Source organism: Apium graveolens, chromosome 11, assembly GCF_009905375.1.
Source record: "Apium graveolens cultivar Ventura chromosome 11, ASM990537v1, whole genome shotgun sequence".
Lineage (NCBI taxonomy): Eukaryota > Viridiplantae > Streptophyta > Magnoliopsida > Apiales > Apiaceae > Apium > Apium graveolens.
In genome coordinates this window covers 106,711,579-106,725,837 of record NC_133657.1, presented here as the reverse complement: position 1 = coordinate 106,725,837, position 14,259 = coordinate 106,711,579, and positions in this window count along the sequence as shown.

Sequence of the window (14,259 nt, the reverse complement as noted above, 5' to 3'; positions counted from 1 at the left end):
GAGGAAAAGGTCTAGGAAAAATAGGAATGATAAGGTAGGTGTTAATAAGAATGGAAACTATGTAACCCCACCTAATGCACCTAGATTGACCTGTTCAGACTGTGGTAGCACTAATCATCTTGCTAATTCTTGCAAGAAGAATAAAGAGATAAAAGCTGTTCCCTCTAAATCAGAGTTTAGGAGTAAAAAAGCTAGATATAAACCACAGAATCCTTGTTTTCATTGTGGTAGTGTTTGGCACTCTATTTATACATGTAAAGAGTATCACAGTATGTATTATGATTTTTATAAACTGAAACCCTCTTTAGTTAAAGCAAAATATGTTTCTGCATGTATAAATACTGATAGTAAGAATGTTAACATAAACTCTGATATGAAGTCTTCTGCTGCATATGTTAACAAACTTAAAAAGTCCAAAGGATTTGAGCAATTCTGGGTCCTTAAAAACACTAACTGATTCAAATTACTGATTGCAGGGAGACATGAGGAATGCTCTAGTCTTGGACAGTGGATGCTCAGGACATATGACTGGTTAGAAATCCCTGCTATCAGAATTTGAGGAGAAGGCTGGCCCAAGCATTTCTTATGGAAATGGCAACTTAGGAAACATCTTAAGATATGGCAAAATCAAAGTTGATAATGTCATCATTGAAAATGTAGCTCGGGTTACAGGACTCAAGCATAATCTGATCAGTGTGAGTCAAATCTGTGACAAAGATTATCATGTCAATTTTTATAAGGAGCATTGTAGAATTTTCAGAAAGTCTGATGGCAAGATCACATTGACTGGTGTGAGACATGGTAGTTTGTATGAAGCCAGGGTCTCCACAAGAACTGATAACTCAGAAGTTTTTCTACTAAGTAGAGCATCAGTGAAAGACAGCTGGAACTGGCATAAAAGACTGTTTCACCTCAACTTCAACAATATCAATGAACTTGTGAGGAAAGATCTGGTAAGTGGATTGCCAAATACATTATTTCCTCTTGATAGATTATGTGATTCATGCTAGAAAGTCAAGCAAAGGAAGACATCTTTCAAGAGTAAAACTGAATCCTCAATTCTTGAACCATATCATCTACTTCATTTTGATCTCTTTGGTCCAGTAAATGTTATGTCTATTGCCAAGAAGAGGTATGCACTTGTGATTATTGATGAATTTACAAGTTACACATGGGTGTATTTTCTGCAAACCAAGGACGAGTCTCCATCCATTCTTCTTGATCATGTGAGGGAGCTGGAGAAAGGATCAACATACAAAGTGAAGATAATCAGAAGTGATAATGGAACTGAATTTAAGAATAGCTCTATTGAAGAGTTCTGCAAACTCAAGGGGATAAGACATGAGTTTTATACTCCTCAAACTCCATAACAAAATGGAGTTGTTGAAAGAAAGAATAAAACTCTGATAGAAGCTTCAAGAACCATGCTTGAAGAAGCAAAATTGCCTACCTACTTCTGGGCAGAGGCTGTGCAAGCTGCTTGGTTTACACAAAATGCAACATTGATAAACAAGCATGGAAATACACCATTTGAGATGGTGAAAGGGAATAAGCCAAATTTGAAATACTTTCATATATTTGGTTGTAAGTGTTTTGTTCTCAAAACTCATCCGGAGCAGCTTACCAAATTTGATCTGAAAGCTAATGAAGGAATATTTGTAGGAAATCTGTTGACTACAAAAGCCTTCAGAGTTTATAATCTAAGAACAAGAACAGTCAAGGAGTCTATACATGTATCTTTTGATGACAAGAAGATAACAGGTCTTGAAGATGCAGATGACCATGACAAGTTGAGATTTGAAAATGATGTACCTTGTGCTGAACTTTTAAATCCTGACATTGATACAGTAAGTCCTGATATCACTCAAAGCTCTGAAGTTCCACAAAATAATGGAAATTCTTCTGACACTGAAGCATATGTTGATGGGGAACAACATGACTCGAATCCAAAGACTACTGCAAGTGATTCAACTCAAGAAACATCAATAGAAAGATAATCAGACTCATCTTCCTCAAACTCTGATGAGTCAAATGTTGATAACTATGGGAAAACTGATTCAGGGGGAGCATTAGGAGACAACAGTGGTACTACTCAAAGGAATAACATAGAATTCATGGATCAAGGGGAGGTTCTTCTTCTAGGATTCAACTTCCATCAGCAAGAAAATGGTCTAAGTCACACACACCTGACTTGATCATTGGAAACCCTGATAGTGGTGTAAGAACAAGAAAAGCCACTCATAATGAATGTCTCTACCATTCTTTTCTATCTCAAACTGAACCTAAAAAGGTTGAAGAAGCTCTAAAAGATGCTGACTGGGTCACAGCAATGCAAAAAGAGCTCAATGAATTTGAAAGGAACAAAGTCTGGACTCTTGTGCCAAGACCAAAGAACAAATCTGTAGTTGGCATAAAGTGGGTGTTCAGAAACAAAACTGACAGTGAGGGCATTGTTACAAGGAACAAAGTAAGAATGGTTGCAAAGGGTTACTCATAACAAGAAGGCATTGATTACGATGAGACATTTTCTCCAGTTACAAGGCTAGAGGCAATAAGGATCTTTCTTGCCCATGCTGCTCACAAGAAGTTTAAGGTGTTCTAAATGGATGTGAAGAGTGCATTCTTAAATGGAGAACTCAAAGATGATGTTTATGTTGAACAACCTCCAGGGTTCATTGATCCAAAGTATCCTGATCATGTCTACTTACTGGATAAAGCACTCTATGGATTGAAGCATGCTCTAAGGGCCTGGTATGAAACACTTGCTCTATTTCTGGTAGAGAGTGGTTTCACAAGAGGTACAATTGATAAAACTCTCGTTTATAAATACCATGGTAAATAATTGTTATTAGTACAGATATATGTTGATGATATCATTTTTGGATCTACTAATGATAAACTTTATGAGAGATTTGCAAAGCTAATGCATTCCAAGTATCAAATGAGTATGATGGGATAATTGAGTTACTTTCTGGGGTTACAAGTCAAATAGAATAATGAAGGAATCTTCATAAATCAATCCAAATACACCAGGAACTTACTCAAAAGATTTGGAATGCAAGACTGCTCAACTGCATCAACTATTATTGTCAGTGCAACCAAGTTAGATTTAAATACTAGTTCTTTAGTAGATCTAACTAACTACAGAGGTATGATTGGCTCACTCCTATATCTGACTGCTAGTAGACCTGATAACATGTATGCTACCTGTCTCTGTGCAAGATTCTAAGCTGACCCTAGAGAACCTCATCTATTAGCTATAAAGAGAATCTTCAAGTATCTCAAATGCACTATGAATCTGGGATTATGGTATCCTAGAGATTCATACTTTAAGATAATTGGATATTCAGATGCTGATTTTGCGGGATGAAAAATAGACAGGAAAAGTACTTCTGGAAACTGCCAATTTCTTGGAGGCAGATTTGTTTCCTGGTACAGCAAGAAACAAAAGTCAATTTCCACTTCAACCGCAGAAGCAAAATACATTGCTATAGGAAGCTGTTGTGCTCAGATTCTATGGATGAAGAATCAATTACTGGATTATGGGTTAGACTATTCTTCTATTCCTATATATTATGATAATCAAAGTGCTATTGCAATGACAGGAATTCTAGTGCAGGATTCTATGACTAAGCACAACAGTATCAGATACCATTTCATAAGGGAACATGTGAAAGCTGGTACAGTGGAATTGATCTTTGTTCCAACAGATCAGCAACTAGCAGATATATTCACCAAGCCTCTCTGTGAAGCCACATTCACAAGATTAGTGAATGAATTGGGAATGATTTCATGGCAGTTCTCAAACAATGATAATAAAGTCTGCTGATATTTATTGAAGCATGGTATCTTATTATTTGCCAGTACTTGTTAAATACTGATTCTTATGCTAAATGCTTGATGCCATGATAACATGCAAACTATGCTAAATGTTCTTATGTGAAAATTACATGCTGAACTACTGATCTGCTTATAAACTATGTTTTTAGTTAAACTTGTTTTGACTAATACTCTATATCAGTAGTTGATAAATCCTGACAATAATAATTAAGATACTGATAATAGTCAAACTATGATTGACTGTTATACTTCATTGATTATTTTGAATTTATTCATATTTTTAATTAATCAGTAAGTGAGTGGAATATCATTTAATTGCTTAAATGGGTTAGCTACTGATGCAAGTATCGGTTGGTACTTGGGTATTTACATTGTGAATAGGAATATGAAGAGAGAGATTAATTTTTGCTTGCCTAGATACATGTAATCGTGTATGCTTATTATGTCTAATTATTTCATGGTCAATCAAAGAGTCTCTTCAGTTTCTACTTTTTTTCTATAAATACAAGCCTTCACTCTCAAAGCTTCTCATTACCTTTTGTACTCACAAATTTCCTAAACACTCAATTTCTTCATTATAAACCTATGGCCCACTATTCTCTTTCTTATGGAGTCTACCAACCAGTAGCAAATCCTGAGTACAGGAGATTGTATTTCGACTTTGGTCGACTCAGGGCAGTCTTTCATGGACAAGAATATCATGTCTCTGAGATTCCTAAATCAGTTCTTGATCGACTGAAGTCAGATGACACTGAGTCCCTTCATCTCTTTAGACTAGATGTTCGGTTTGAAGAGATGAGACATGCTGATGTGGCTGCACAAGGCATCTCGAGGAAGAGCAACACCGCCTAGTATGGCTGGAATTACAAGAGGATATCATTTCTCTTGCAGGTTCATTGTCAAGAATCTTCCATCGGAGGACATTGAAGAAGTTAGAAGAAGAAAAGAAGAAGAAGCTAGAATAAATAGATTGTTTAGGTTTTTATTTTTAAAATTCTATGAAATTATTATATTCTACTTCTTGTCTAATGAATGATTATATATTATCTTCTTTTGCTTCATTAAATGAGTTCTTGTTTATTTCTTGTATGTGTGCTTAAATGTTCTTAAATATTGAATGTTAAATCAGTACATCATGCTAAATATCAGATATTTTTCACAGTGCATATGATTAAACTAATTTTTGTTTGAGTTTCATATGATCATTATAGTACAGATTGAGCACTACAGAAAGTAAATATTGTTTAAAGAGGAAATTTACGAAAGATTTAATTCTTAATCACTAAGAGTTATAATATTTGAGTGTTGCTTACGATACAAAATCTTTTGAAACTTTCTTTTCTTATCAAGAAAGTTGCCCACACTCAATCTATAATTTCATATATCTTACATCTTAAATTTCTTCTTACAACTGAAACACTTGAATTCTTTTCTCAAATGTTGCCAAAAATCCAGTGTCATAATTCTTGAATTATGTTCACCACTCAGAAACAATATTTAGTTGGTTAGAGACTACTTGATGAGGTAAATCTTGATGATACTAACAGAGACACAGAGGTTTCATCAGTCTTTACTGAAGACTCTGTGATAGCATTCATTAAACACATTTCAAGTGTTAGTTCTTTGCAAGATGAACAAAGGGTTGAGATCATCGTACATGACAGTAACCTGATCAAATGATCTCCAATTCAAATGGAGGTTCTCATTATTGATGAACAACAACTGTCATAACCACAGTATCTACTGTGAGTCTAATCTTGAATTCACAAGGTATAAATATTGGTGTTACTTTATCAGCATTTAATTTAATTACTGATTTAGTTCTTTCAATATTTATAGTATGCTTTTCATAATACAAATCCTGTTGATATGATTATATCTAGACCTTATTTAAGGACTACCTCTAGTTGTATGATCACATATCAGCCTTTTTTAGCCACCTCTTATTTCTGTAGGATAATATTTCTGAGCCTTTTTTTGTGAGATGTGTGAAAAGATTGAGAGAAAAATAGAATTTAAGAGAGGCAGGATTCTTCCTGGCAAAAGGAGAGGTAGATGAGAGATAGGATTTAGTAATCCTTGTGAGGAAGCTCTGACAATTAAAAGTCATGATATGTGTGGCGTGAGGAGTAGTGAGACTACTTTAAAAGAACAAAGATATTACGTTTAATTTGCTACATGTTTGCAGATGCTGAAAGTACTCAAGGAACAGATGCTGAACAGCAGTCTGTTGCATCTCAGGAACGCTCTGATGTATAAAAGACTATTGCTCTCCCTACAAGTCTATGTACTGATACTTTCTTGCAGTCCATACATTCTAAATTCCACCACATGAGATAATCCCTGTTTTTGTTGAAAAACAGTCCATTCATTCTTCTATTCCGTCAAATGAGATAATCCCTATTATTGCTGAAGATGTAGTAGCACAACAATCCATTCATATAAATTCATCCATTTCAGAATCACCACAGCATGTTACAGGAACTAAAGTTCTGGAAGAAAATTTTGAAGCTCCAATTCATTTATCTACAATACTTGAAGATGTGGAGATAACTGCTGAAGGTGTTGAAGCTTCAGAAGCCACTGGATCAATTTCTCATTCTATTCTGCATATTGAAGCTGAAGATAAAATTCAGAAATTTGTGCAGGATCCAGCTGTTATTGAAGAATCTAATGATGGTAAAGAAACTCAAATATCTAATGCTATGTTAGATCTTGAGAATGATCTTTTCTATAATATCCAGGACATAACGTGTAATCATTTTTATCGATAAATGATTATTTTATGATTATTAGTGATTTTTGGTGAATTATAGATGATTGATGTTGATATGTGGATATTTATATATGGTAAAGTATAGGTATGTTAATTTTATTATTTCCAAAATAAAATATAGCTAATTAAGGTATTTTTCTGGTAATTTTTTGGGGTGTTATATGATTTTATACTAATCTACCAATTTATGAATTATTTTCTAAAAAATTACAAAACTATTTTCTAACAGGGTAATTAGATGCAAGACTGCAAAGGAGATATGGGATGCTTTGAAGACAAGGTGTCAGGGAACTGATGCAATCAAGAAAAACAGGAGGACTATACTCACTCAAGAGTACGAACACTTTGACTCAAAAAGTGATGAGTCATTAACTGACTTATATGACAGGTTTGTCAAACTCTTGAATGATCTGTCACTGGTGGACAAGGAATATGACATTGAAGATTCAAATCTAAAATTTCTTTTAGCTCTTCCTGAAAGTTGGGATTTGAAAGCTACTATTATAAGAGATAACTATGCTCTTGATGAAACTACTCTTGATGAAATTTATGGAATGCTCAAGACTTATGAACTTGAGATGGATCAAAGAAGCAAGAGACATGGGAGAAAGTCAAGAACAGTTGCTCTTAATGCTGAGGAGGAATCCCCCAAAGTGGTTGTCTCAAAGAAAGGAAAAAGAAAGGCTCTCATCATAAAGTCTGATTCAGAATCATCAAGTTCTGATGATCATGATTCAGAAACTGAAAGTCTACCTGAAGTAGATGCTGATGAAGAGATGATGAAGTTGTGTGCTCTTATGGTGAAGGGTATCACAAAGATAGCCTACAGGAAATTCAGAAGAGGAAAGAAGTTTTCCAGGAAAGGTAGAAGTTTTGATAAGAAGGGCTTCAGAAAATCTGAAGGCAAAGGAGGAAAGTGTGACAGAGAAGATTACTCAAATGTCAAATGCTACAACTGTGGTGAGAAAGGTCACATATCTCCTGAATGCAAGAAAGGAAAGAGTGACAAAGGAAAGGCACTTGTCACAAAGAAGAAAAGCTGGATAGACACCTCAGATTCTGAAGATGAGGAGAACTATGCCTTGATGGCAAATGTTGATAGCAGTTCTGATGCTGCTGAGTTAAAGGTACCTCAAACAACTTATACCTTTCATACTGATGATATTACTGAGTTGAGATTATATCTTAAAACCATGTTTATTAGCTATAGAGATCAAACTTTAACATGTGAAAGATTAATTTCTGAAAATCTTGCTTTTAAAAAGAGGAATGATTATTTAGAAAAAGAGTTAATTATGTTCCATCAAACTCAGAAGGATAGATATGATGCTTTCTATGTTAGAGATAAAGTGCTAAAAATGAATAAATCTCTAAAAACTGAGTTAGAAAATGAGAGAGAGATTATCAGGACTTGGACTAACTCTGGCAGAGCAACTCAGGATATACTAAGTAGTGGAAACTGGAAAGAGGGCTTAGGTTATGGAGATGAGAAAAGTGAAAAAGGAACTGAACAAGTTAAGCCAATTATTGTTATACAGACTACTAAGCCAAAGGTAAATCCTGTTAAATTTGTAGCTAAAATGTAATATCCCATATTTTCAAATATTATTATTATTTAGAATTATTTACGTGATTTTATGTGAATTTTAGTGAATTATCTGGTAATTGAAGTGATGTTTTAACTGTTTATATGTGATATTATTTGAGTATTTTAATTTTTATGTGTTCAGAATAAAATATAGATCATTGTAGTATTTTTCTGGTCATTTTTGGACTGTTAGATAATTTTATAATGATTTATGTATTTATTAATTATTTTCTGAGTAATTACAAAACTATTTTATAAAGCCAGGAATCTTCCAACTTCAACCGTTTTTGCATTTTTACAACCCGAAACTCTTCTGAAAACTCCTTTCTAACCTAATTTGGTAATTCCAGAAATTTTCCGTGTTTTGACTTTTTCGATCCGAATTACAGTGTGACCTGTACGAGTCCCAGCATGAAATTTTCGTTACGCTAATCATTTTATAGACCGGTAAAACCCATATTCTCGGAAGGCGAGATAATATTACTTTATTTTTGTATAAAGTATTTTGTAGGAAGCTCCATTTTGATAATTATCCAAATCCGGTATAGATTGTATCGTTATATAGTTACTTAGCGGCCAAGTAATCTATTTTCGGATCTGTTATATAAGTGTAATTATCGAAATTATTAAATAAATAAATTATGTGCATGGGTTCTGTCAGCTGGATATTATTATTATTAATATTTTTATTAATTACGTGAGATTATTGATGTTCGAGTATCATTTGTGTAATTAGTTGTGCTATTTTATTTTTATAATTAAAAGTGATTTTGTTAAAGAATTACTTTCATAAATAGTTGTATTATCTCTAAAATCATTTTAGGGTTTTTAGGATTTATTTTCACCTGCGTATGGATTCGTTTGATAGATAAAAGCGGGAATAAATTCCATTTTAGTAATTATTTTAAAACTTACGAAAATTTTATTTGACTAGTTTTATTTAGTTCGGATATTTTGAAATCTAGTTAGGATTTATTTTAATTTTTTATTAATTGTGTATTATATCATTATCTAGTATACGGGTCGGATAATACTTCAATAGCGGGGTTTAAAAAAGAAAAAAAAATCAGAAGGGGGGGGGTAATCGGGTATAACCTGTCTCCTTTCTCTCCATTTGTGATCTCTCTCGTCTCTTTCATCATAATCTCTCGTGTCTTCTCTCTCGCTCTTGTTCTTCTCTTTGATATTCGCCTCCTTCCCGTTTTCTTTCTTTGGCTTTCCCCTCTGCTTTTCAGGTGAGTCGGCCGTCTTGTTTTTTTCAGCCCGTTCCCTGTGTTCGATTGTTATTATGTTCGCTGTTGGGTTTTGTATATATATGTATATGTTTTGTATATATGTGCGCTGCCTGGTGGTGATGTTCAGTGTTATTGCTGCCGTTTCTTTCTATTTTCCGGCTGCCGCCGGTGTTTTCCGGCATGGCGGCCCGATCATGTGTACCTGTCCGCCTGTTGTTGGTCCCCTGTTCTGATATGCCTAATCTGACTTTGGAATTTTGGGTATCTTGCAGGATTTATTTGACTAATTTTCGTGAAATTAAATTAATTCTGTTCGGAATATTATATAATAATCGGTGAAGATTCGCGATGGAAACCCGATTTATATGGGCACCCGCGAATTTTTACCGCCGTCCGCGATGAATTTCGATGAGCGGACGGTGGGCTATGATGAATATTTCTGAGTCCTACAATTTAAAACACAAAATACGAATAAAAACTGTAAAATACGGATTAAAACATAAAAATATGGATGATAACGATTAATAATTGTATTTAGTTGGTATTGGTGAAATTGCGAATTGGCGTTGTTAATTGAAGTTGGTGATTGGATTTTGGATTGCGATTGATTGTGTTGTGATTGATCTAACGTCGAGATGTTCGACGGGTAGGCCGATAAATAAATGAAACGCTGCCCGATTTTCAGGAAATTAATTCTGAAAATACGGGAACGTAACCTATAATTATCGGAGACGTCGAACGAGGATAAGTAATTTTACGAAACCTAATTAGGTGATGTTGGGACAAGATATTTTACAAATAAACCGTCCATCCGTTTAATACAACACGAATGCGTATAGACTCAGAAAAATATTCTAGCTTTCATTAAAAATACTTTCGAGACCAAAACTCTTTTGTTTCAAAAGGGTCATTTGATTTACGAGTCATTCTGAGTCGATTATTGATCGAAAAAAAATATATTTTTGACCCGATTTCAGTTTTAAACGTACCGAGTTAAATGTTTTAACGAACTGAGTCATATGTGATATGACTTATGTGATACGTGAGTTATGTGTTTACGTGTTATGTGAATTACGTGTGTACATGGGTCAAGAGTCTTGTGTTTGATTGTTTCCTTTATGTGTGGGCTATCGTGTGGGTAGACGATAGGCTTTCGATGCGTAATTCGTTGAGTAATTATCGATTAGACGATTAAAGTATTATGTTTTAATTATAGATGCGAGTCTTTTAAGACGATCAGGACCGGATGAAGTGGATAAAGGCTAAAGTTGAATAGGATGGAATATTGGGATGCAGCACTGCATCAGCAGCAGACCAAAGGATTAGTAGAATAAAGATGGTGATATTTTAAGACAGAATGTCAGAATAGATGCGTTTTTGCGAGTGTGACTAACTGCTAAAACCTAAAGGCAAGTATTCCTATCATCACTTATTGTTCAAGTGATATTTATTTTGAATCTTATCATGCAAATATTGCTTTCCCTATTCTCAGTTTAGAATAGATAAGTGTTTTACATATCGCTGAATTAAATAATTCTGTTTATGCAAATATTCTTCTGCTATTCTATGTTCAGAATAGTCAAGTGATTTTACTTATCCAATTATCGGATTTATAAATGTTTTGGATTTTGAGAAAAGTGATTTGGTTGCGAATATTCCTACCCAAGAATTGGGGAAATAAAATTATTTCGGCTGTCAATTATTATGACCCCATTTTAATAAAAGGTTTTAAGACTGGATCATAATTGCGTAAGTGACCGGGACGGACGGTCAAGCGGAGGGCTATTTCTAAGTGCCATATGGAATATTATGACACAATTTTTGCCACAGGCAGGTATATTGCCATTTATTTGAGTACTCGTGTTTTTGGGGTCACGTTTTTACGAATCATGACCTTGTGCTATCACACGGGCTGATCAACATGTGATAGTACGTCCGTCGGAGAATGATCCTAATCTAAATTATCATATCATTTTTAATATTCATAGAATAAATGATTTATCAACTGTTTCTGTTTTGGAATAATGGTGAAATACAGTTTTGATTCAGATTCAGATTTATGCTGATACTTACGTTGTTGTTAAATATTAAAGGTGGTATTAGTATAGATGATTGATGTTGACTTCAGTATGGGTGTTGTGAGCATCAAAGTTCGTGTTGATATCTAATTTGATATGACAGCAACAAAAGTATTAACTTGAAGAGTTCGGTTTTGAGTAAAGTTTATGATTCAATCCATAATCATTATTTCTTGTTGGTGGTGTTTACGATATTTCCGTAAAAACTGTTTTACGAGTTTTATTCTCGTCAAGATTCAAAATGTTGCTGAAGCATTTCGCTCAAAAATATCAAAATGGTTTTGAATATAATTAAGGAATCAATTCTGGGGTTCCTCAACTAAAATTTTATGATTCAGCAATAATGATATTTAAATGTTCTGCGCTGATGCAGATGTCGGTTTTATATCAAAATGACCATATATATATATATTACAATGAACTTGCTGAGCATTTCTTTCGCTCATACTTGCCTGTTTTAAAATTTAACCTCCAGTGAGGATTAGCTTGCGCTGTTTAACCGCGTAATTCGAGGAAGCAAAGATGAAGCTTTTGGAAGGTGGTTGGTTTAGGGTTTGCGAACTAGTGTAAGTTCTATTGTATAAAGTTGTTTATATTATATTATATTATAGTTGTGTATTTTATAGTTGGGCCTAGAATACTTCTTTTCGAAGTTATACTAGCGGGTTAAGTTTTGAGATTGAGAATTATTGAAAAGAGTTTTAAAAGGAAGTGAAAAATTTATTTGTGGAATTTGGAATTCTTGTTTCTAGAACTGTAACCTTAAAAGATCTTGGATTAGTTTGGGGTCATTTATGATAAATATCTTCTAATGGCATTTATTTATTGATTAAACATGTTAATTTGGATTGAGGTTTCATAGTGACGACCAAATCCTCTGACCCCGGATTTGGGTGCGTTACAGGTTGGTATCAGAGCTGAGGTTATAGTAAACTAGAAACGAGAGTATGTAGGAGTGTGTGTAGCTATGTGAGGATGTTTGAGCTCATATCGAGTTCCTGTTGGATTGTTGGATATAGTACCAACGATTAAGTTAAAATAAGGCGTATTCATTTGAGATGATTGTACTAAGCTGGATAGGACTCCGGGAAGTTGCAAACTTCTATTGTAGAATCTTCCGAGACTATGATTCGATGACGATGAAGATTATCGATATCCTTGGAACATGAAGAAGCGTCTAGAATCAGATGACGAGTCAACAGAAGAGTTCAAACAGAAGATAAATATTAAAACTTTGGCAATACCTTCTTTTTCTATAAATTCTTTTGACTTCTCTCAAAAAGAAATATCAGTTAGAAGACATAATCCCTAACACCAATTTATTCATTTTATGCCAGAATTTTGTTCTCTGGATTTCATTTCCTTCAGAAATATCAGCTTTGAAATCTTTCTATTTTTATTCGTTTAATTTTAAATTCCTTTGGTATTCTTTTATTCTGGCTGAGATGAAGAACCCTATCTATAGGGGACACAAGGTATACCTATCTGTGTGATAGTAGTTGGATGAGACGCCATCACTTGTGCGTATTGTGAATACATGAAGGTTAACAACCTTTAGTAGTGTCTTAATTTGAACACGCAATACCAAGTTCATTTGGTCATATTGATCTCTCAGTTATTCTCTTATTTCAATAGTACTTTTTCTCAAAGTCAGATTTTGGTTCCGTTATGATATCAAATTATGTTCTTTTTGAAATTCCATGGTGTTATCATTCCAAATATTCGCAGGTATGCCAATCAAGTTAAGCTGAGTATCTTGGTCAACTCAAAGTAAGGCGATGTAATGGAATTACGAAGGACGACATTGGAGTGCAATGCGATTAAACTATCACTAGCATATAGCAAAGTCAATCTGTTTCTTTATTTCTCTCTTTATCTCTTTTTCTTTTCTTTCTCTCTATCTTTCTCTCTCTAATCTTCTTTCTCGCAATCGGTAAAAGAAATTATATTGAGGAATTCGTCAAAAGAGGTGGATGGAACAATGGTGCACATCGAAGCTCCTGTAAAAGTTTTATTATACAAGGAATACAAGATTCATTCGAGATTTTGGAAGAAGTGGAATGGAAAGTTGGCTAGAAGACCCTTAGTGCTTTCTGTTCACCAATCTTTGATAAGTGGCACCGGCGTTGATTAGACCAAATGGCATTCTAACGTAGCAATAGAGTCCCCTATCAGTAATAAAAGAGGTGTGATCTTGGTCAGGCCCATACATGGGAATTTGATTATATCTGGAGTACGCGTGCATGAAACTGAGTAAGGCATGCCCTGCCGTGGTGTCGACCAACTGGTCAATTCTTGGTAAGGGAAAGCTATCCTTCGGGCATGCTTTATTCAGATCGGTGAAATCCACATATGTTCTCCATTTGCCGTTGGGCTTTTTCACTAACACTGGATTGGCCAAGCATTCCGGGTAAAAGGACTCCCGAATTAGTCTAACGTCCAAGAGCCTATCCACTTCTTCTGCCAAGACTATAGCCCTCTCTCCACTTACGGCCCTGCGCTTTTGTCGAACCCCCTTATGTTTGGGATCGATGTTCAAATGGTGGCACATCACCTCTGGGTCGATTCCCACCATATCAGAATAGTTCCATGCAAATACATCGAGGTTTGCCAAGAAAAATATCGAAAGACCCTATTTCAACCCTGGTGCCAACTGAGATCCAATTCTTAAAACCTTACTTGGATCTTTTTCGCCGACAGGGATTTCAATTGTATCTTCTGCTGGCCCCATCTTCTCCGTTG